At 36.5% G+C, this 21112-nt stretch overlaps 1 long non-coding RNA gene across 2 annotated transcripts in view; it reads right to left on the reverse strand.

Annotated features, from left to right (window-relative positions):
* Positions 1-6976: 6976 nt before the first annotated feature.
* The window catches only part of LOC123606731, a 112234-nt gene continuing 98098 nt past the window's right edge, over positions 6977-21112 (reverse strand). The window contains exons 1-3 of one of the 2 annotated variants that reach the window (XR_006716469.1): positions 8202-8368; positions 7545-7619; positions 6977-7186 (exon numbers count right to left, since the gene is read on the reverse strand). This is a non-coding gene — a long non-coding RNA (uncharacterized LOC123606731). Of the gene's footprint in view, positions 7187-7544; positions 7620-8201; positions 8369-21112 lie in introns of those variants that run through there. The other variant, XR_006716467.1, reaches the window with a different exon arrangement.

Raw genomic sequence — 21112 nt, forward strand, 5'->3', positions numbered from 1 at the left:
CTGAGATATAATTACTGATACATTGGATTTGCTATTAACAAGTCTTTCAAATATATTCTATATTGGCAAAAAAAAATCCAGATTTAAAATTTCTTAGAGAATTACTTGGTCATCTGGAGAATGTCCAGAAATGTAAAATCAAAGATCAGGTTCAAATGTCCCAGGGTTATAGTTTCTAAAAAGCGGATCCATTGGTTATGCTGAGAGATGAAAATCCTAATCCACTGGCAAAAATCTCTGTGAACAAATCTCCCAAACAAGTTCCTCAATGCATTTAAAAATGATAATAAATATAAGCAAATTGTCTAGATTGCTTTGAAAAGGTTATTGAAGAGAATGTTGAATACTTGTTCAGTCATGCCTTGAAAAAGTGAAGTTAAAGGTTAAATTTAGTGTAATTTTTATTTCAGTAAGATAAAGAAAAGGAAAAAAAGCTTATTTCAAAATGTTATTTAGGCCATAATAACAAGTTACCATTTACAGTACCATGTCTAAGACAAGATGTATTCTTGATAATACAGATAAGTTTTGACAGTGCACCAATATCTTAATATTTACTAGTATGTGTTGTTGTCTTACATTATTATAGTATATACTACAATTAAATTACTTTTAATAAACTCTCATTCTACTACTATCTTACATTATTCCTGCAGTAGTTAGCTCAGTCTTTCAAGGTTTCAGCTAGTTCAGCAAATCTGTCCATGGATCAAAGTCTTCAGTCCTTTGAAAAGGGAAAGTTTTTACCTGGCTCAATGCCCTGTGTTATTCAGACATTAGCAGCAGTTTGCTATGTCACTCCTCATTGCTCTGAGGTTAAAACTGCTTTTGTGGAGGTGGTTGGCCAGGGTCTCTTGTAATTGTTCTCTTCTCTGTTGTTATGGAGATGAAGCTCATACAGTTTCTTTCCTGCTTACTTTATCATGCTTCATATCCAACAGCACAGTAAACAACCGATTAGGTGACCTACTTAGGTCTGCCAGCATGAATTCACAGACTTCTATTATTTAAGGTGTGTGATCACTTGAATCTTCCCCTGTGGTCTAGCTTTTTATTTCCATTACCCTTACATTTTCAGTCTGTTCCTTTTAAGTGGATTCATTTGGTGCAAATACTTTGTTCAGTGCCTTCTGTTAAGGAAGAAGTAGTAGATTGGGTACCTAGGCTTAGAAAGTGAATTTTAGATTTATCACTATTGACACAATACAAAAATCCATACTAATTCAAGGGCACGAAATAGTACAGCATGCCAAAACAATGCCCTCATGTTGTCACAGACATTGACACCACTTCTCACAAATCTGAATAACTGAAGAAACAAAGGGGCAGGATGAAATAATTTTGGGAGTTTATTGTCTTACCTTATTTACTTTTAGAATGAGAGAGAAGAAAACTTTAGAGAATGAGTTATGGTACACTGAATGGAGGGCGATAGGTAGGCTCTAGTCAACATTACATACTGAAAAGAAGGTGTGTAGTTGTTTGGGGATCTGAATTCAAATTTTGATTCCATGGAAGATGCTGGAACCATCTTACTAGACTGGTACTCCACCCCTCAGTTTCAGAGTTGGCTGCAAATGGCTCACAGCAGGCCCCAGAGAGCTGCCTCATCCAAGAAGTTATGTCTGTTTTCCACCTCCAAGTGGCTCACATGCAGTGACCAATGCGTACCAAACTTTAGCAGCTTTGCCCAAGGTTGAGATCAGTGTGCTTAATGCTTCAGTTACCCTTATGGATCAGGCCAAGGTTAGACTTACCTGTGACACATCCTTGCTGGGCTCTTTCCACTTCCTTCAGGCATCTACAAGTATCTCCTGAGAGCGCTCCCTCAGTAAATTCCAAGCATCAAATCTCTGTCTCAGGCTCTGCCTTTAGGGAGGCCAACCTAATTTAGCTTGATTATGAATTAACTTTGTGATATATAAGTATACACACACACACACACACACACACACACACCAGATGCTTGGTTTCTACTAGCCTCAGTGTCCTCCCTAGTAAAATGAGCTCTAAAATTTTAGTTTTAGGAGAGGCAAAAGCATTAGGTTTTTTCTATCAGCAGGTCCTTTCTGATCCAGATGTTCTGTGGATTCTTTAATGATGATATCTTTGATACTTGAAGCAGATTGATAATGACTAAGTTGTCATTCAATTCTAATTTTCTTCTTTAGATATTTTTTTCTTCTGCCTTTGAGTGTATGCACCCCAGAGTGAGGAGGTCCATTACTTAAAGCAATGGAGCCATGAATGTATTGATGATTCCTAACTCCTAGGGTTTGCCAATAATATTGGTCCTGTTACTGGGGAGGAGGTTAGTGTTCTCATCTCAGATGTTCCTTAACTCTGGAAAATTATTGAGGAAACAATTCACTGTCTTTTTTTTTATATATCCTGCATAATCATTAAAGAATACACAAATGGAACCTCTCATGATGGAAAACAGTCCAGCAAATCATCTGAATTAGCATCCACCTAGAGGCTTGTAACAATATTGGAAGAATATTAGAAGGATATTATTAGAATTAGGAGAATAGATACTTTCTTGCCAAGACAGGTTCTATGCTGTCTGGTTAAAATCCCAGTATAAGATACAATAACACAATTCAGTTCAAATTCTTGTCAACCAGAATCCTTTCTAGTGAATATTGTGAATATACATCACTTGACATCATCTCTATTTTTCAGTAGCCTCCGTATAAGTGTTTTGAGAGTGGAATATGACAGCTTCAGGCACAATCTCAGGCAACACAGCATCCTTGAAGGCAAGTCGGAAATATGCAGAGATCTCTGTGTGGCACAGGGTAGCCAGATACATGGCTTCTTGCTATGTAACAAGAGGGAGGCTCAATTGTATGCATCTGGCCCTCCAAAAAGTGCTTGATGTCCAGAATAAAAAGATCAACAAGTAATTTTGAAGATGACTCACTTGAACAGAATAGCAGTTTCTTCAAACCTTCAAGACAATATGATAGATATAGATACATATATGACTTAAAAAAATTACATGATCCTTACATGAACAAAAACCCCTTTTTGGAGTAGTAGATTAAAAATATCTAAATTGCTTTGAAGCTTCATAGGCATTTCAGTTTTTAATGAATAGCAGTAAATTATCGACTACTTATAAGTCAAAGTATATTAACATATTTGATTCTTATTAACCAATACTGCTGTAATTGCTTTTGGACTAAACACTCAATAAAATGTGAATGAAATGCAGTCTTATATAGTGTGCTGGTTTTTCTGTATTTGCTTCTCTCCCTAATCCACTTTCTACTCTTCTCTGTGCCTGAGGATATTGAACCCTATAGAGGAAGTTACCAGGGTTCCTTGCCTTCTGGTTCCAAGTGAATTGGGCCAATGTGAGCCATTGACAAAAGATAGGAGGATAGAAAGAGAGAGAAATTGGGCATTACTTGCACTGCTCCCTCTTTGGGTCTCCAATCTGTCAGAGGCTGCTCAATCCATGTCTACAGCTCATGGTGAGCGACTCCTCTTGCATGACTATAGCTCCTACTAGATTCTTGTAACCTAATTTTCTCCCTTTACCATTCAGGTGATGGTTTCCTGCTGTTGCTAGCTGCTGGCCACTCCTCTATAAATACTCCCTTACTTAAATCCTCTTAGCAATCCTACCTGAGTGTACCTTGTTTCTTGCCAGGGCCCTTATTAATGCATGAATTCTCCTTCTATTCAGTCTCTGTCAAAATTAGGAGCTCCAAGTCTTCCTCAAATGCCTACTTCTAGGGACAGGACTCAAAGTGCAGAGCATAGAAGGAGGGATAACTGATTTCATCATAAGTATGTTTGAGAAGAGAATTGTTCTACCCCCTCCTCCATACATGCCTTCTTCCTAGCATTTCTCCAGCCTTCTCATTTCCTCACTCTTTCTCAAATACATGGAGTGTTTCTGTGCCTCAGGTCTGCATACTTGCTCTTTTCTCTACCTAGTTCTTGAAAATATCTGGTAGAAGAGTGCTTGATATGCCTCCTCACTTTCTTCAAAACTATGCCTTAAAGTCACAGTTTCATTGAGGCCTTCCCTGTTCATTGCAGTTAAAATTGCAACCCTGACTCTCTATCCCTGCACCTTGCTTATTTTTAATCACTAGACTTATTTCCAACTGAAAATATTTATTTATGTTTTAATAGTCTGTCTCTTCTCCCTAGAATATTTTTTTCATGGTGATGTTTTCAGCACCTAGCACAGTTGCTGGAACATATTAGTAGCTTAGCTATTTTCTTTTTAATGAGTGATTTATGAGAACAAAGCACATAATAAGATAAAATGAGACCTCTATACTCTCCTTTCTGTGGGGACTTCCTAAGGACTAATTCATCTATAAGGTACTTAAGAACTCAATAAAAATGGGAGACAAAAATCCCTCAGTTGCAATTAAGGTTTTCCCATCATACTTTATTAAAACTACTTTAATTTGAAGATGAAACTATAGGTTGGGTTCTTCAAGCAATTTTAAAAATATTATGTATTTTTATACATTTATACATTTTATAAAATGTTTTTTACATAAAATATTATGTAAAAATATTATATAAAAAACAATATGTAGAAATACATTCTCTTAGGTAAATCCAAATAACAAAAAACAAAAACCCTGCTAGCTGTAGTTCAGGGCTAAAATGTACTTAAGCTAATGACAGAGATGAGGGCATAACACAGAATCCTGAGTCAGACTTAAAAAGTAGAATTTCCTCTCAATATGAAGAGTCAACAATAGATTATTGGGGAATTTGGAGAAAGGCAGGAATAGAGAAGCCACATAAAAAACATAGGATGGTAAAAGTATAACACAATGTGACTCCATTAGACAGATGCAAGTCTACTTGATTTTTAAACATTCCAGTTCAAGAGAGTCACAGTTTTCAGTATTTTTTTATTTAAGAGCTGAGAGTCTTACTTCCACAATGTTTTCCTTAACACTTGCCTACCTTAACACTTCCCTATGATATACACTTTTCTCATTTCATCCTATGTTCAGAAAGTATATGTAAATGTCAATCACTATCCTTGGTTAAGTAATCCTATTTGGTGACTTCATTTATTTACCTCATTTACCTCCATTTATTATTTAACCAAAATAAGACCTGCTACACTTAGGAGTTGCTCATATAATCATTTGTTGAATTGAGTTCAACTTCCTATCTTCATAGTTGTTTCTTCCACAATCCCTTTACTTTTGCTTTGGGTTTTAATGTCTCACTTTTTAACACATATATTTTTGTTGCAGTCTGAGCCAATGAAAATACCCTGTCATATTTTCAAATTAGGAAGCCTGATATTTATTTGTTTGAAATCTGACAAGATTTGAGTATGCTTACTATTCTCAAAAGCTTTAATACTATTCTCAAATCAAGTTGCACTTTTAGAATCATTTGGGAAGCTTTTACAGATTCCCAGACCCCAAACCCAAAGAAACCTATTTAATTTGTCTTTAATAGTGCCTGAACATCATTTAAAAAAAAAACTTTTCCTACAATAATTTTGTGCAACACAAGACTGGTACCACTGCCTTAGATTCAGGTTTATAGATTTATTTTTGCATTAATTTACCACAAACTTGTTTAATCTGAAAGGGCCCCCGATAACAAGATGACCTAGTGGGCAGACAGTATTACAGATAGCTGGATGCTTGTGCAGATATCTTGAATCTCTGTATGTCACGTGGATGCAGCCTTATGTTATCATCCAACAAGGAGGATTAGCTGGGAAAAATATGAACATATTTATCTTTATCAGAGTGGGAGGAATTACACAATTGCTGGTGTTTATCTTTGACTCCCTGGAGAATAGGTCACACAGTTTTAAGCCAGCCTTCCAGCAGAGATGGAAACATCAGACAAAATGCTTATCTGACATACCCATAATAATTTAACATATCGTGCCTTTCCCTACTCTGTTGTTCATTTGTACTGCCAAACACGATAAGTTAACAAAGATAGACTCACTGTTAGCATTTAAATATTACAATGCTTCTCTGTCTTTATTATCTATTTTCTTTCCATCCATCTCTTTTCCTTTCGTTTCTCTATCCTGCCACTTTTAATGTCTTTTCCTCCTCCATTTTAAGGAGCTTTTATGATAACAAGGGTTATTTTTTATTATAAGCAAGTGACACTGTGATAAATTCCTCCATATGATGTATGTAGTGGCACATTGTCTTACTCAAATGATTAAAATTGATCATAAAAGCATGCTAATTTACTGAGGCCTCTTTAATACCTTTGAATCCTCTGTTATGAAAGAAAATCACAATGATGTGCAGCCGTGGTGCCATTAGTCTTTGAACAAGGAATCCTTTGAGTTACGGACAGCTATACGCTTCTCTTAAGTTCATTGCTTTTAAAGGAAGCAGCAGAATGTCCTTTGGCAACTCCCTGACAGATTTCATAGGATGTGTTTTCTTTTCTATTGGGAAATAGAGCAAATGTGTCCAAGGGAATTGGGTAGACATAAAATGTATCATTCTAATTATGTCTGTATGGATTGAATATTTATTCTAGTTCTTTGAAAATTTAAGTACATATTTCTAGTGTTAACAATTACCTGACACTTTATGAAATGGCGCTGTCTTACAATGGATCCCAGGAGAAAAGAGAAAAAAATTGCTGAGGACAGGATTTCAAGCCCTGCAGATCTCATCTTTACCTGTCATCACTACCTCTCCCCCCTTCTAACCAATCAGCTGGAATCTGGCCATTAATATCATAAAATCCAGCCATAACATAATAAAAACCACAAAGTGCTATAGAAAAAGAAAAAAAAATAGTAAAAGTAAAGAAATGTAAATTATTGAAATAAAGGATTACATCTGGCTGAATCCCCTAAATTCTCATGTCAGGTGCTTTAAATATAAATAAATAGAAGGAAATGTTGATCCTGGTATTATTAATTTATACAAGCAGAGAAGGCTAGAATCTTCATAACCTTTAGGCTATGACTCCTATGTGAGACAAAAAGTTTCAGTAAATTCAGGGGGAAAATTCAGTTTTACTGATTATAAAGCAATTCAGTCCAAATGGATGATCTGGGGTTATATTTAGATATACACTGAAGATCTGACACAGAGATGGAGAATAATCAAGGGCTCCTCTGTTCTGACTACATCAACATCATAATCATCATCAGGCATTAATTGATGTTTGGGCGCGGTGGTAATCACTGGTGCTGTGAACAGTAATGAAGACACATTAGACATATTGGAGTAACAATGTGAATAGCGGTTTGAAATTTTATTTTCCAACAGGGAAAAAGCAAATATTCAAAAAAGAATAATGAAAAAGCTATATGGTTGCAAGAATTCTATGTTGTGTCACTAGATTCATAGATGAAGCTAGGGAACATTAGGATCAGAATTAAACCTGCTGGTTAAATTAAGCCCCTAAGTGGAACCACCTTTGCCCAAAGCACCTCTTGGTTCACATTTTACAAGAAAGATATAATGCACATTTTTAAGTACATGAGGTCATGGGAATGTATTTTAATTATCACATACTTGTGATTTGGAAAAAGAAAGGACTCCTACCTTTTTTTAAAGCACAAGAGAAACTTGAGGATGAACAAACATATTAGCGTTTGGCTCTCTTTCTAACTTGAACACCTGGGAAAATAAATGTCTGCATTTATTTTCTCTGGAAACAGAAACACAATCCTAGGACTAATAACTAGTGTTTACTGAGTGCTTACTATGTGCAAAGCGCTGTCCTAAGAACTTTGCATGAATTAACTCCTTTAATCCTCATCACAATCCTGTGTGGTAGGTATGTACTATTATTATCACCATTGTACAGAAGATCTAAACCAGAGAGGTTAAATAACTAGACCAAGGTCACAGAGCTGGTAAATGGCATAGCTGGCATTTGAACCTGGGAATGGTGGGTATAGATTCTTCACAAAAAACCATCACACCTGAGTACCTAGGTGTATTTGGGTAATTTTTTAAAAAAATTCTTTTTGCCTGTGCCTAGGATTCTATCACAACCTTGTAAAGTTAGTTACTTTTTATTATGTCCATTTCAGATCATTAAAAGCTCAATGATTACAGTAAATAGCTGAGCCTATGTCAAAAAATAATAAAAGATGATCATCAACCATTAGAGGACATATTTGCATATGGTCCTGGAAGCCTCTGGAAGGAGGGGGTAGGGCATGGGCAGAGAGGAGCTAAGGACACACAGCCTACCTGAATTTTCCCCGGGCTCTAATATTAGGTTGGACCACAGAGGGAGTGTCGGCCAGACTGCAAAGTTCACAAATCAGTAATAAAATTTCTTGGGGGAAAAAAGCTTTGATGTACATCTATGGGGAAAGACTTTATTGTTGGCTTCTCTGAGGCAGTAGGACCCTCAGGCTATACAGGGGATAAGTACAAATCAAGGACCAAGGCAGGTCTGAATAAATAGGGCCAGTGTTTTGCTTCTGATATGTTTACTTACTGTATCAGGCTATGATCTGATTCTAGAGATTGAGGTTAGGGCTCTCATGCTAAGGGCTATCATGAAATAGACTATTATACCACATAAACAGTGATGCTAAAGGGTGAATTCCTTGTCTATATCTGTCTGACATAACTGGTCAGTGCTTCCAAAATGCTTGCCAGGAAAGCCTCTGTGATTTGTCCAGATTAACATCATCTAAAACCCCCCAGAGAAGAGATGAGATAGTTCCCCTTCTCTCTTAAGTTTCAGAAGTCAGAAATTAATTGTTCTTTCTAGTGTTCAGCCAATAACACTTTTTATAAGAAATGTTTTATAATGTTCACTTTTTATCCTAAAATGACACTTTAGATAATATATCCTATGTTATAATATATTTTTTAATGTTTTATTTTATTTTTGAGAGAGAGAGAGAGTGGGGGAGGGGTAGAGAGAGAGGGAGACAGAGGATCTGAAGTGGACCCCATGGTGACAATGGAAAACCCAAAGTAGGACTCCAACTCATGACCTGTGAGATCATGACCTGATCTAAAATTGGTTGCTTAACTGACTGAGCCACCCACGTACCCCTAATATTTTTTTAAAAAATCAGTACAATGATCTGGTTTCATAATAGGAGAAAGAATAAAATGAAATATTATGCATTTAATATGAAAAACTCAGTCATGACTACAGAAGAAAATAAAATGAAGTGGTGAGATGTTTTCATCTATATACCTAGAATTCCAAACATGTGACTATTGTAAGTGCAGACTGATACAGGTATGTTGAATTGGTTGTACTGGTGACTTGAATCTCTCAAGTGACAGTGCTGTCAGGACATGATTTTATAAAATTATAGACAACTTTTGGTTAAAGTCCAGAAAAAAACAAAATAAAATCTTCCCTCTATTTGCTTAGTACTGGCGTCCCTGGAAAACGTACCTCAGGGAAAACCATACAAAAACACATTGTGCTTACTATAAAATATAGTTAGCTTCTAGGCTCAGATTATAAACAGATTTTTCATCTGTGTAAGTGACCAGTGGGATGTTTGAAAGTCATGTGGGCTGTGGGACGATTCTTTGTTAGTGGGCTGCTTTGCATGCTGTAGAACATATCTTTGGCTATCTCTCTTGAAAAACTGGAGCCCACCCTCATTGTGACAACCCCAAATAACCCATGCTTTCCCAAAACACGCCCTACAAGGAGGTACCACCACATGGAGAACCATTGGTCACTTGCTTCAATAGAATTTAAGTCTTTGTTTTCCTCTTTTCTTTAGTGGGAATAACATAGCTATTCATCTGCACTCATGTTTCAATGACTGCAGACTATATGTACTGCACATGAAGGTTATTGCTAAGTGCCTCTTTAACCTTATAAAATGCCAGAGAAGACATTAAACAAAAATCTCTCTGTAAAACTGAAGTTGCTCTAAGAATGATTCAGCCATGGCAACAGTGAAAGTCAGTTTTTAAAAAGAAAAGTGTTCTTTGGCCAGTGTAAATTCCAGAAGGGAAAAAGAAAAAAAAAAAAAAAAAAAAAGAAAAAGCCATAGAGACCATCGTGGTCATTTTGAAGGCCAAAGAAATCTAAACCGGGTTTTATCCAAAGCAAAAGTACAAATGCAAAGCAGTTTTTCAGAGGGTCAGTGGCTCTAACACAAAATTATACAGTCAAGTCCAGTTAGCACGAATCCAGCCAAAAAATCAATGTTACATATGTCCTGTCAGAATGACCCACACATAAATCTCCTAAGTGCCAGACATATTGATAAATCTACCAAGGACTAATGTTATCTGACTCTTTCACAGATAAGATGCCACATTTTTTGTGGCATTCATAGATTATTTTAGACAGGAATAAATTCCTAGAGGAAAAGAGGATAAGAAAAAGGAGATAAAGTATATGCTATTAAATACATTGAAATTTCTTTTTTCTGTATTGTTTGAAAAAGCACAAACTTAGTGACATTCTATTTTGTCAAGGTGGTTCTAAGACTCACTTAATCCATGAAAACAAAGTAGACAATATTTATGGGATATCAGGAAGCCTATATGCTCCAGTGACTACATTGATAGAATATCAGGACAATGCCCAAATGGATAAAGACTTGGTTAGACACAAACAGTACAGATTTTAATGCTTTTTAACTTCTTGGCAAGCATTAATATTATTAAGAAATCTCAGAGCATAGGTAAGGTTTTGAAAAGTTTTAAGATACAGACCCCTCAATATGTCAATACAGACAAAGAGTAAACATGTATATTTAGTTTACTAAAGATAGTATTACCTCAAATTCAAAAAAGTACTATTTTTATATTTATAACATTGGCAGGAATTTTAAAAAGTGATCCTCTTGCACAACAATGTGTATATGCTTAATACTAATGAACTCTTGTTTTATTTTGTTTGTTTGTTTAAATGTTTATTCATTTTGAGAGAGACAGAGAGAGAGAGGAAGGATGAGTGGGGGAGGGGCAGTGAGCAGAGAAAATCCCAAGCAGGCTTCAGCTGTCAGCTCAGAGCCCCATGTGGAGCTCTATCTCAGGAACTGTGAGATCATGACCTGATTGGAAATCAAGAATCAGGCTTAACTAACTGAGCCACGCAGGCTCCCCAATACTAATGAACTCTTAAAAAAATGAGTAATTAAGGAGTGTCTGGGTGGCTCAGTCGGTTAAGTGTCAGACTTCACCAAGGTCATGATCTCACGGTCCATGAGGTTGAGCCTCATGTCTGGCTCTGTACTGACAGCTCAGAGCCTGGAGCCTGCTTTGGATTCTGTGTCTCCTCTCTCTCTCCCCCTCCCCCACTGCTCACTTGTGCTCTCTCTCTCTCTGTCTCTCTCAAAACTAAAACATTAAAAAAATTTTTTTTAATGAGTAAGTAAGATTTTTTAAAAAGTGAACCTCTCGGGTCAAAATTCTGCACTTTTGAAATCTGAATATAGTTGACACACAATGTTACATTGGTTTAACATGTACAATTTAGTAATTTGACAAGTTTATACATTATGCTATGTTCACAAGTATAGCTACCATCTGTCCTGTTACATTGCTATTACAGTATCATTGACTGTATTCCTTATGCTGTGCCTTTCATTCCCTTGACTTATTCATTTTGTAACTGGATGCCTGTATCTCCCTCCTTCACCCATTTTGCCCATCCCCATCCCAATCCCAATCCCCTCTGGCAACCTTCAGTTTGTTCTCTGTATTTATAGGTCTGATTCTGTTTTTGTTTATTTATTTGTTTTTGTTTGTTTTTAGATTCCACTTATGAGTGGAATCATATGGCATTTGTCTTTCTTAAGTCTGACTTACTTCACTTAACATAATACCCTCTAGATCCATCCATGTTGTCTCAAATGGTGTGATCTCATCTTTTTAAGGCTGTATAATATCCTACTGTGTGTGTGTGTGTGTGTGCGTGCGTGGGCGCGCGCGCGTGCACGCGCATGTATCTCACATCTTCCTTATCCATTTGTCTATTGATGGACACTTAGGTTGCTTCCATGTCTTGGCTGTTGTATATAATGCTGCAATAAACATTGGAGAGCATATATATTTTTGAAGTACTAAAACTCTGTACCTCTTAATAATTTTCTAAGCCCTGTGTGCTACATTGTAATCAGTGTAGTACAATATTCATTGGAAAGTAAGCACTTTGAATTCAAGGATATGATTTTTTTGTTTATAACTATATCCACAGAGTCTAGAACATGCCTCTCAAAGGATAAATTCACAATACTTGTTTAATAAATGTTGACTTTATTATTAAATATTACTTGTTTTTATAAGCTCCAGTGTTTTTGAGTGTATAATACAGTCAGTAATAAAATATATTTAATTGTTGGGATCAAGTGAGATAATGTGTATAGAACTACTTTACCAACTCTTTCTGTTATGGATTATTATTTTTACATGATGTTACTTTGATACATTTATCTTTTTTAAAAATAAAATCACAGATATTAATCAATAAATGAGTAAAAGCCAAAAGAGTACCTGACTTCTCAATAACATTACACAGTTCTTCAAACACTCTTATCTTTTAGTTTTCATGTCTTAGTGTCCAAGATTTCACTGACCACTCCTTCCCAATCTCTTTTGTTAGTTTTCCCTAGAACATTTTCCTCTGGAACTTGGTCTTGGATCCCCTTCTCCTCTCTCTTTATATTCTCTCTTTTGGTGGTACTGTTTATAACCATTACTTTATAAATCATCTACAGACTGAGGGTCCCTCAATTATGTCCATTTCAAATGTCTCCTCATATACATATTTAACTGCCCACCTGACCTTTCAACTAGGATGTCTTACAGGCATATCAAAATCTGTGTGGCTGCAACTAAATTCCTTTGCACCTTACCCCACCCCACCTATGTTCACATTTGTTCTGCTTTCGCACTTCTCCAACTTAGGAGATGTCATCACATCTACTGATGTATCCATTCAGTTGCTCAAGTCAGAAACCTGGGAGTCATCCTTAATTTACTTTTCCTAATCTTCCTGCCTTCCCCCAGCCAATGCATCAACAGATTCTTTGAGTTTTCCTTCAAAATATCTTGAAATCTGTATTTTTCTTCATCTTCTCTGCCAAGACTCTGGTACAGTATACACCCCTTCTTCCTTGGAGGACAGCAATAGTGTCTGACCGCAATTCCTTCTGTCATAGTCTATTTAGTTACCAAGGGGAACAATTTGGACTTTAAATCATTTTGTCCTCTTTCATGCTCTCTCATTGCATTTAGAATCTAATCCAAACCCCCCTTGATATTTCTAATATGGTTCTAATGATTGGACTGCTACCTGTTTTTTTATCACCTTATTTTATATCTCTCTTCTCTTCCCTCCTCTATTCCAACCACTGTGGCATACTCTCTGATCTTTTCACAAACAAATCTATTTTTATGTTTTAGGACTTTTATACATGCTTTTGTCTTCCCCCAATACTCCTTGAAATGGCAGGATCCTTCTCATTCCTTAGTCTTCAGCATACGTATCTCTCCTAAGAAAAGTACCTCTTATTTCTTTATCTAATCAGCCCCATTCCTTATTGTTCTTCATCACTGTACGCCTTGTTTTCTCCATAAGACCAAGTATTATTTGAATTTATTTGTTTGTTTGTTTATTTATTTATTTATTTACTTACTTACTTACTTACTTACTTACATAATGCCTATCCCCCTAACTGTAGTCTAGTTCTTATAGGGCAGAAATATGTCTATTTGGCTATTACATATCTGGAGGAGAACCTGGAATCTCAGAACCAAGTTTCCTAGGACACTTCATTTTTTTCAGAAAACTTAGCTCAGTTTGTAATTATACAGTCCTTAGAGTGATCATTTCAATCATGTCTGTCTGTTCCACAAACAGAAAGCTCCCATGAAGACAGAAACTGTCTGATTTTGGTCACTTAGTACATAGCACAGGGCTCACATATAATAATACTTAGTGCATACTTCTTAAATTTTATTGACTGAATAGTAACTTTAGAGTATTTAGAAGGAAAATTTTACCAGATCAACAACCTTATATCAAAAGCAGCAGATTCTGACCTGACCATGTTTAATGCACTGTATTGTTCTCTTTACTCTTGGAATGGGCATATCATTTAGTTTCCATTATCATAAATCTCTTTAAAGTGATACTTTTAAAAATTGTGTTTAAACATTCTTAAATATAAAAGATTTTCCGTAAAGAATTCTAACAACTGCCTATGTTCATAAAACCATAGTGTGAAAACCTCTGCTGAACAATGTCATTCAAAACTAAAAGGTTGTATGACTTTGATAGTTAGGCTTCTTGTATTGCCTATAAAGAAAATATGAACTGTTATACTTAGTCTCCATGAGTTCCATTCTGGATTATAGAGCAGTCTCCCTTCATGAAAAGAAAAGGAAGGTGGGCATTCTATTTATCCTAAGTCTCATATTTTATTATGGAAGTGGTAGCCCTGCAAATTCAAATACTGTGGAATGTACTTTAGAGCCTGATAACTTTAAAAATGAAATTTGTCAAGCTTATGTTCAAGTAGTTCAATGGAGGATTAAAAACTATATTACTGAACTCAGGTCCCATGAAAAATGCCACCTCTTATATTCCAAGGGACTTAGAGTTTGAAGTTGCTGGAATCAGCTATGCACTTTGCTTTATTCCAAGGAGATAAAACCTCAGAGCTCCCTTCACCATAAATAAATGTGCACTAACTACATTATCACATCATTGTTTTAAGTCTGTTCTTTGCGAATTACCATGTTATAGTTAAGATCGTGTTTAACAAAGTCTCTGTAGCATTTCTGGTCCCTGAACTCTGCTAAATAATGAGCTGTGAAGGGATCCTTGAAGAATCGGTAACATTTACATAGGTGGCAGAAGAGGAAAGAAAGATGCTTGGAACAGGCAATGAACAAAGTGTGTTTGTAGGTTAGTAAAAATACTGACCTATGTTGCTCAGAGGGAATATGTGGGAAGAAAGAAAAAATAAGGTAGGCTAGTAGGGAGACCAGTGAAGATCTTGAAAAGCAAGCAGAATTATAAAATTGACCTAGTGGGAGATAGGGAGTCACTGAAGGTTATTAAGCAAGTGAATAAATGCTCCAAAGTCATGTAGAGCCCTCTTTGCGTTTTTCATGGTACCAGACTTTGTTTGAAAATGGTCAGAGTTATGGATCTGATAAACAGAATTGTGAAGCAATGCTTACTAAAAGATATGTATACATACAAACTTCTCAGCACATAATAGATCCTCATTATGTGCTAGCTCCCAACCTTCCTCTCTAAGACTTTTGTGCCTTTGGGTTAGTTAGTTTTGCTGCAGCGCATAGTCATTTTCCCTGAAATAAAGTAGCTATAACATGATACTTGTCATTTGTCTATCTTACAAAAACCTTTTGTAAGAGAGAGCATCCAAACATGAATATGATCATCAAATTCCTGGAGGCAATAATGGCTAAAAGAGATGCATTTTGTGCAGCTGTTAATTGTTATACCAACAGATTCTATACCCAACATATTTTAAGGAAAAGGTTGAATAATTGATGAAAATATAAGCATAATTCAGAGTTAGATATTCGATTATAGTTCAAGTATGCTTGGGAATCATTAAGGCAAATGGAAATTTCAATTGTAAATAACTGTCTACCAAGGTCTAGCATTTAGGATTCTCACCCTGGAGAAGTCCTGAAAGAATAATCTGATGTGGAAATCTCAGAGGTTTTTAGGAATCATATCTATCCATACTGAGACTTTAAAACTCTCAACTCTCTTCCCATCCTGCTTAGCTATTACAGTGCAGCCATGAAACCATGGCAGATGGTACCTCGACTGAGACCTAGAGGTCCAGGTGTGTCAGGTGTAATTGCCACTGGGGTGATGACTAAGCACACATGAGCCATCTCAACTTGGGGTCCCATCCAACTGCTCTTTTGAATGCCTTTCTCAACTACCATATTTAAAGTTGTTTTCTTTCTGCCATAATACATCTGAGGAATGACTGCCCCTTGAGCCCAGGAGCATCTGCTCATTGCAGTCATCCACACATAGTCTGGAGAACAGTGTTTGTGAAGTCAGGCTTCCCTAGAAAAGATGGCATCAGAGCAATCTATTTTCGTGAACTCATCTGCCAGTCTCCCTCCCTTCATGAATATCAGCAGTAAGGCCTGACCGTGGTATTGCCAATGTCTGTGAAGCCCAACATCTCTCTGAAGTCTTAAGGTTGTCTGACTTCCACTTGTCTGCTTGAGATTGTGTGCTGATAACTATGGGGTGACCTCAGCTTCTGGCCTGTTCTGACAGCCAACTTAACCCTTCAGTTCTGGAAATGCCTCTTTCTCAACTTCCAACGTTATGACTGATGTAGCCAGCCACTGCTATGTATAAAATGGCTTAGTGGTGCCACTAGTAAAATAAAGCTGCATCACAAACTGTGCTACTGCTTTGGCTCATACCCGTGGCATGTACATATTCTCAAATTACCCATCAAATCCACAAACACTACTTGACCATCTACTGTATGCACTTGGGGTTGATTAACCCCTGGTGTGCCAATAGGCCTGGTGCCTAGGCCTTCTTGCTCTTCAAAGGCCATTGACAACATTTAAGAACTGAAGAAGCAAAAAAAAAAAAAAACAACAACATTGATTCTAAAATATAAAAAGAAAAAAAACCCTGAAAATTGTAAAGTAATAAATGTTTAAATGTCTACAAAAGTTAATATTGCTCCAGCTTTGTTCATTGTTAAGGTTCATGTCCATCATGTCCATTAAAATTTTATGATCATTGAAAACAATTTGTAATTTAGATTATTTTACTTTGCAAGAATTCCTGGATGTGCATTATGAGCTGAGACTGGATAAATTAGAGCTAATCATAAAGTGTTTGGCTTATCACCAAATTTCAAAAAAAATACAAATATCTTTAAAATTTTATGGTAAAATACAGTAAAAATGAGCCATAATGTGACTGCTAAAATTTAACATGTTTCAGATGACATGGAGTGGGGCCTCTAAGAAGTTTTCAGTCTTACAGTGACATTAAGGCAGCTCTATATCTGTATGTGGCTCTAAGAAACACAAAGGTGAATAAAACTATACCTGCTTTCAGGGAGCTCACAGTCGAATAAGAGTCACAAATACTGAAACAAACATGTGAAATACAGTGTGATGAGTGTTAAGATGAATAATCTAGCCAGGCAAAAAAGAAGTTTGTTAAAACATGATTCTGTAAAAGGTACTGCCAACTTGGTTTGCCCAAGTTGTACTCCAGAATTTCTGGAGTCCCCTGTGAAGTTATCTCTGTACGTGGTTATTTAATATGGAATCTTATAAAGACCAAAAGAGGATTCACTGAGAATGGCAGATCCATCCTTCAAAATGAAACAGTGCCTGTATTACTATGCCTTAACTTGAACATAAATCCAAATACCTGTAAAGTATATGTGTTGTGTTTTGATAAACATTTCCCATTCTCCTCCTTGAGGAGCTAATTTTGATTGACAGTTGATAGAGCTTAGGGAGTAGTCTCCCTTCCCATCCCTGTGCATATGGAGATTTTCTTTCCTAAGTTTTATTAATATATTTATGTGTTCCACATCATTCTTGCCCCACAGTGTTCTGTCATGAAATTGTCTTTGTGTTAGGGTCTTTATTTGTATCTTAAATATATTTCCAAGTCTCTGTTATATTTCTCAAGGTTTGCTCCAAAACTAATAAAGTAACAAGCCATCTTTTAAAATATTTACTGAGTGTTGCTCTATGCTATACATATACATTTCATCTAGTTCTGATATCTTTTCAATGTGGGTATTAATATCTCCATTTTACAGATGAAGAAAAATTGTCTCAGAATTTGTGTTACTGTTCATGGCCACATGGCAAATATCTTGAGCAAGATCGAGCTCCCTGCTGTTAATTCCCACCATCTTTTCACTACAGGATATCTCCTCCCAAATCTTTATCACATGTTTCTTATCAGATTGGTGTTTTCAGTACTTTCTATAGGGTGCCAGCCCCATGTGAGAACCTCCAATATCTGCCAGATAGGTCACCTTCCACTCAATGTTTCTGCCCTTTGCATTTTGACCACAATGAGAGTTCTTTCTGTCCAGAGTTTCTTTTATGCTTTTAATACAGGAAGAGTTAAATAGATCTCCTCTGGGCAAGAATAGTCATTTACTTGCTGGAGTCTCAGCTGGAGACAAATTTTCTCCCACTGTACAGTGTCAGGGCACTTCTTGTTTAATGCCATTGAGTTACTTCTCCTAACAGCCTCTCATAAGTCCTATTGTTCTGTTTTTTCCTTTCCAATACTAGATATACTGCTGAATTAGAGAGACAAGCTCAGAAGGCTATGGACACAAAAGGAAAGGGTGCCAATTCATGTGGTTTCTTTGTTGTGGGGTCCTTACTGCTATTTACAGATTATTCTATTTACTTGATAATATAATTGCTCATAGTTTGCTCTCACTTAACAAGTCTGTATTAATTGATTTCTATAGCAGTCTGCTCCCTTTAATGCACTTTGCAAAATGTCTGCTATTTACTTAGTGTTAAGGATGGAATGGCTTCTTCCTAATCTGTATGCTCTGTCCTATGTCTGTTTTTTCCCTTTCTGTATAATCAGCAATCTGTTTGCTGTTTACTGCAGCAGTGGAAAGGGTTATAATTTGTTCCCTTTAGTGGGAAGAGAAAGTTGCTGATTGGGATCATAGTTGAACATGAATCTTTTATAGGAGAGAAATGTGTACTATGTGTTTAGTGATTAAACATTCCTCAGAGGGTGGTCTGGTTTACTTTCTTGTCTCAAAATCTTGTGCATTATACAAAGTTAGTTCAATATTAGGAAAACAATTAGTATACTACTTCCTACCAACAGGTCAGGAAAGAAAAAAAACCATTTGGTAATTTCAATAAAATTAGAGAAATTCTAGAAAAAAATTTGCATTCATATTTTTTTAAAATCTTTCCAAAATCACATATGAATTTGCGTTAACATGTGTTGTTTCTATAACATCTCAAATCAATGGCCGACTTCAGTCTTAATAGTATCCAGTTAAAATCAGGTGGAAAAAAAAATGTTGTTATTTTCATTGTTATCTAATTGTTCTGGAAGTGCTAATCAAAGCCATAAGATATGGAACCAAAATAAGATGTATCATTATTATAAGGGAAATGTAAAATTATCTTTATTTGCATATGGTATAATTATATACAGAGAAACACAGAAAAGGATGAAGTGGAGAACTATGAGAATTAACAAGAAAGTAAAATGAAATGTATTGATGCAAGATGAATACACAGCCCCCTCCTCTCACCTCATAAATGACCCAGGAACACAGGCATTATTATTATCATCAGCAGCAGCATCAAATGTGGTCTCTCAGGAGTCTCCCAGCCAGTGATGCTACTGCTGTGGATAAATATGGTAAAGATGGACCGTGTCCTGAGCATCAAACCACAGTGCAAGCTCATATTCCAAGGTCCCTTCATCAAGATTGTCACCATCACCCTAAAACTTGGCAATCTGACGGACCAAATGCATGTTTTAAAGTGAAGAACCTGACACCGTATTGATGCAAAAGGGGAGTTTGATTAATCTGTGATGTTATAGCCTTCCAGTTACAATCCCAGTGAGAAAAATAAATACACATTTACAGTCCAACTTGCATTTGACACCTCTGACAACAGTGGAAGCAGCACGACCAGAGGCAAAACCAGAAAACATGGATCCAAAACTAGGTATGTTTTAATGGCCAGCAGAAAATAATAAGCCACATGTTGTATAAATCAATAAAACACATTTACAAATACATCACAGACAGAAACATGAACAGTGTCTAAATCTGTCAGTTCCTCACCTTGGGAGGACACTGAAGTTAACTGATGGATGATGGTAGGACACTGCAGGTGAAGTTCAGAGACTGTAGGAGAATAAACAATTAAAAGATGATGAACTTCTGTATTAGTTAGCTCAAGCTGCCATAAAAACACCACATACTGGGCAGCTTAAACAGCAGACATTTATTTTCTAACAGTTCTGTCCATGATTAGGGTGCCAGTAAATTTCATTTCTGGTGAGAGCCCTCTTCTTGGCTTGTAGACAGTTGCCTTCTTGCTGTGTGCTCACATGGCTTTTCCTTTGTACTCATATGGAGGGAGGGAGAGAGAAAGAGAATGAGATCCAGAGAGAGAGAGAGAGAGAGAGAGAGAGAGAGAGAGAGAGAGAATGAGATCCATTTCTGGTGTCTCTTGCCCTTCTCATAAGAGCACCAATGCAGTTGGACTAGAGCCCTGCTTTTCTAACTTCATTTAACCTTGATTACCTTCCTAAAGGAGCTATCTCCAAATACAGCCACATGGGGGGGGGGGGTGGGTAGGGTATGGCTTCAGTATATTAATGGAGGACATAATTAAGGCTATGATAGCTTCTTTATGTGAGGAAGACAATGCAGAGTAATAATTCAACTTCTGCTTTAGTCACAGCTCCTCTGGGATTTCTTTCTTTACCCTTGGGGTAATTATAAGGAAAATCTCCCTGTAGAGGCAGCATGCAAGCAACGGAACATTGGATTGATGAATCTATTATATCTTGAGATTAAATTTATCTTAATAATGTTTAAAAATAAATTGATGATTGATGATGTCTCCCAGGTCTTTCCTTCAAATTACCCTCTCCTACGTGTATCTGTCTCTCTCTCTCTCTCTGTCTCTGTCTCTCTGTCTCTCTCTCTCTCTCTCTCTCTCTCTCTCTCTCTCTCTCTCACACACACACACACACACACACACACACAACATAATGATGATGTGGTAGTCATGAATAAAAAGCACATAGTAACTGATTGACCTAGCACATTGAAATTTTGTTGCTTTGTTTTCTTAAAGGGGACTAAGCTAGTTACTGTTGGTTTGTTTAGTAAAACTGAACTGAGATTAAGAGATGTTTAATGCATGGTTAGTTTAGTTAATGTATTTCATCTGATGTGTTTTTGTTTTTGTTTTTGTTGTTGTTGTTGATGTTATTGTTGTTATTGTCACAAGATTACAACTATTGCTGTGGCTTAAACTCATGTGTCTTAATGAATGCCAATGGGTTAAGTTGGCGTTGCTGCTGAGGGCTGTGCTGGCCCCTTATCTCTACCTTGTTGTGAAAGTTATGATTTATTTAAATGTTGGAA

This window comes from Leopardus geoffroyi, chromosome A2 (genome assembly GCF_018350155.1).
Source record: "Leopardus geoffroyi isolate Oge1 chromosome A2, O.geoffroyi_Oge1_pat1.0, whole genome shotgun sequence".
Taxonomy (NCBI): domain Eukaryota; kingdom Metazoa; phylum Chordata; class Mammalia; order Carnivora; family Felidae; genus Leopardus; species Leopardus geoffroyi.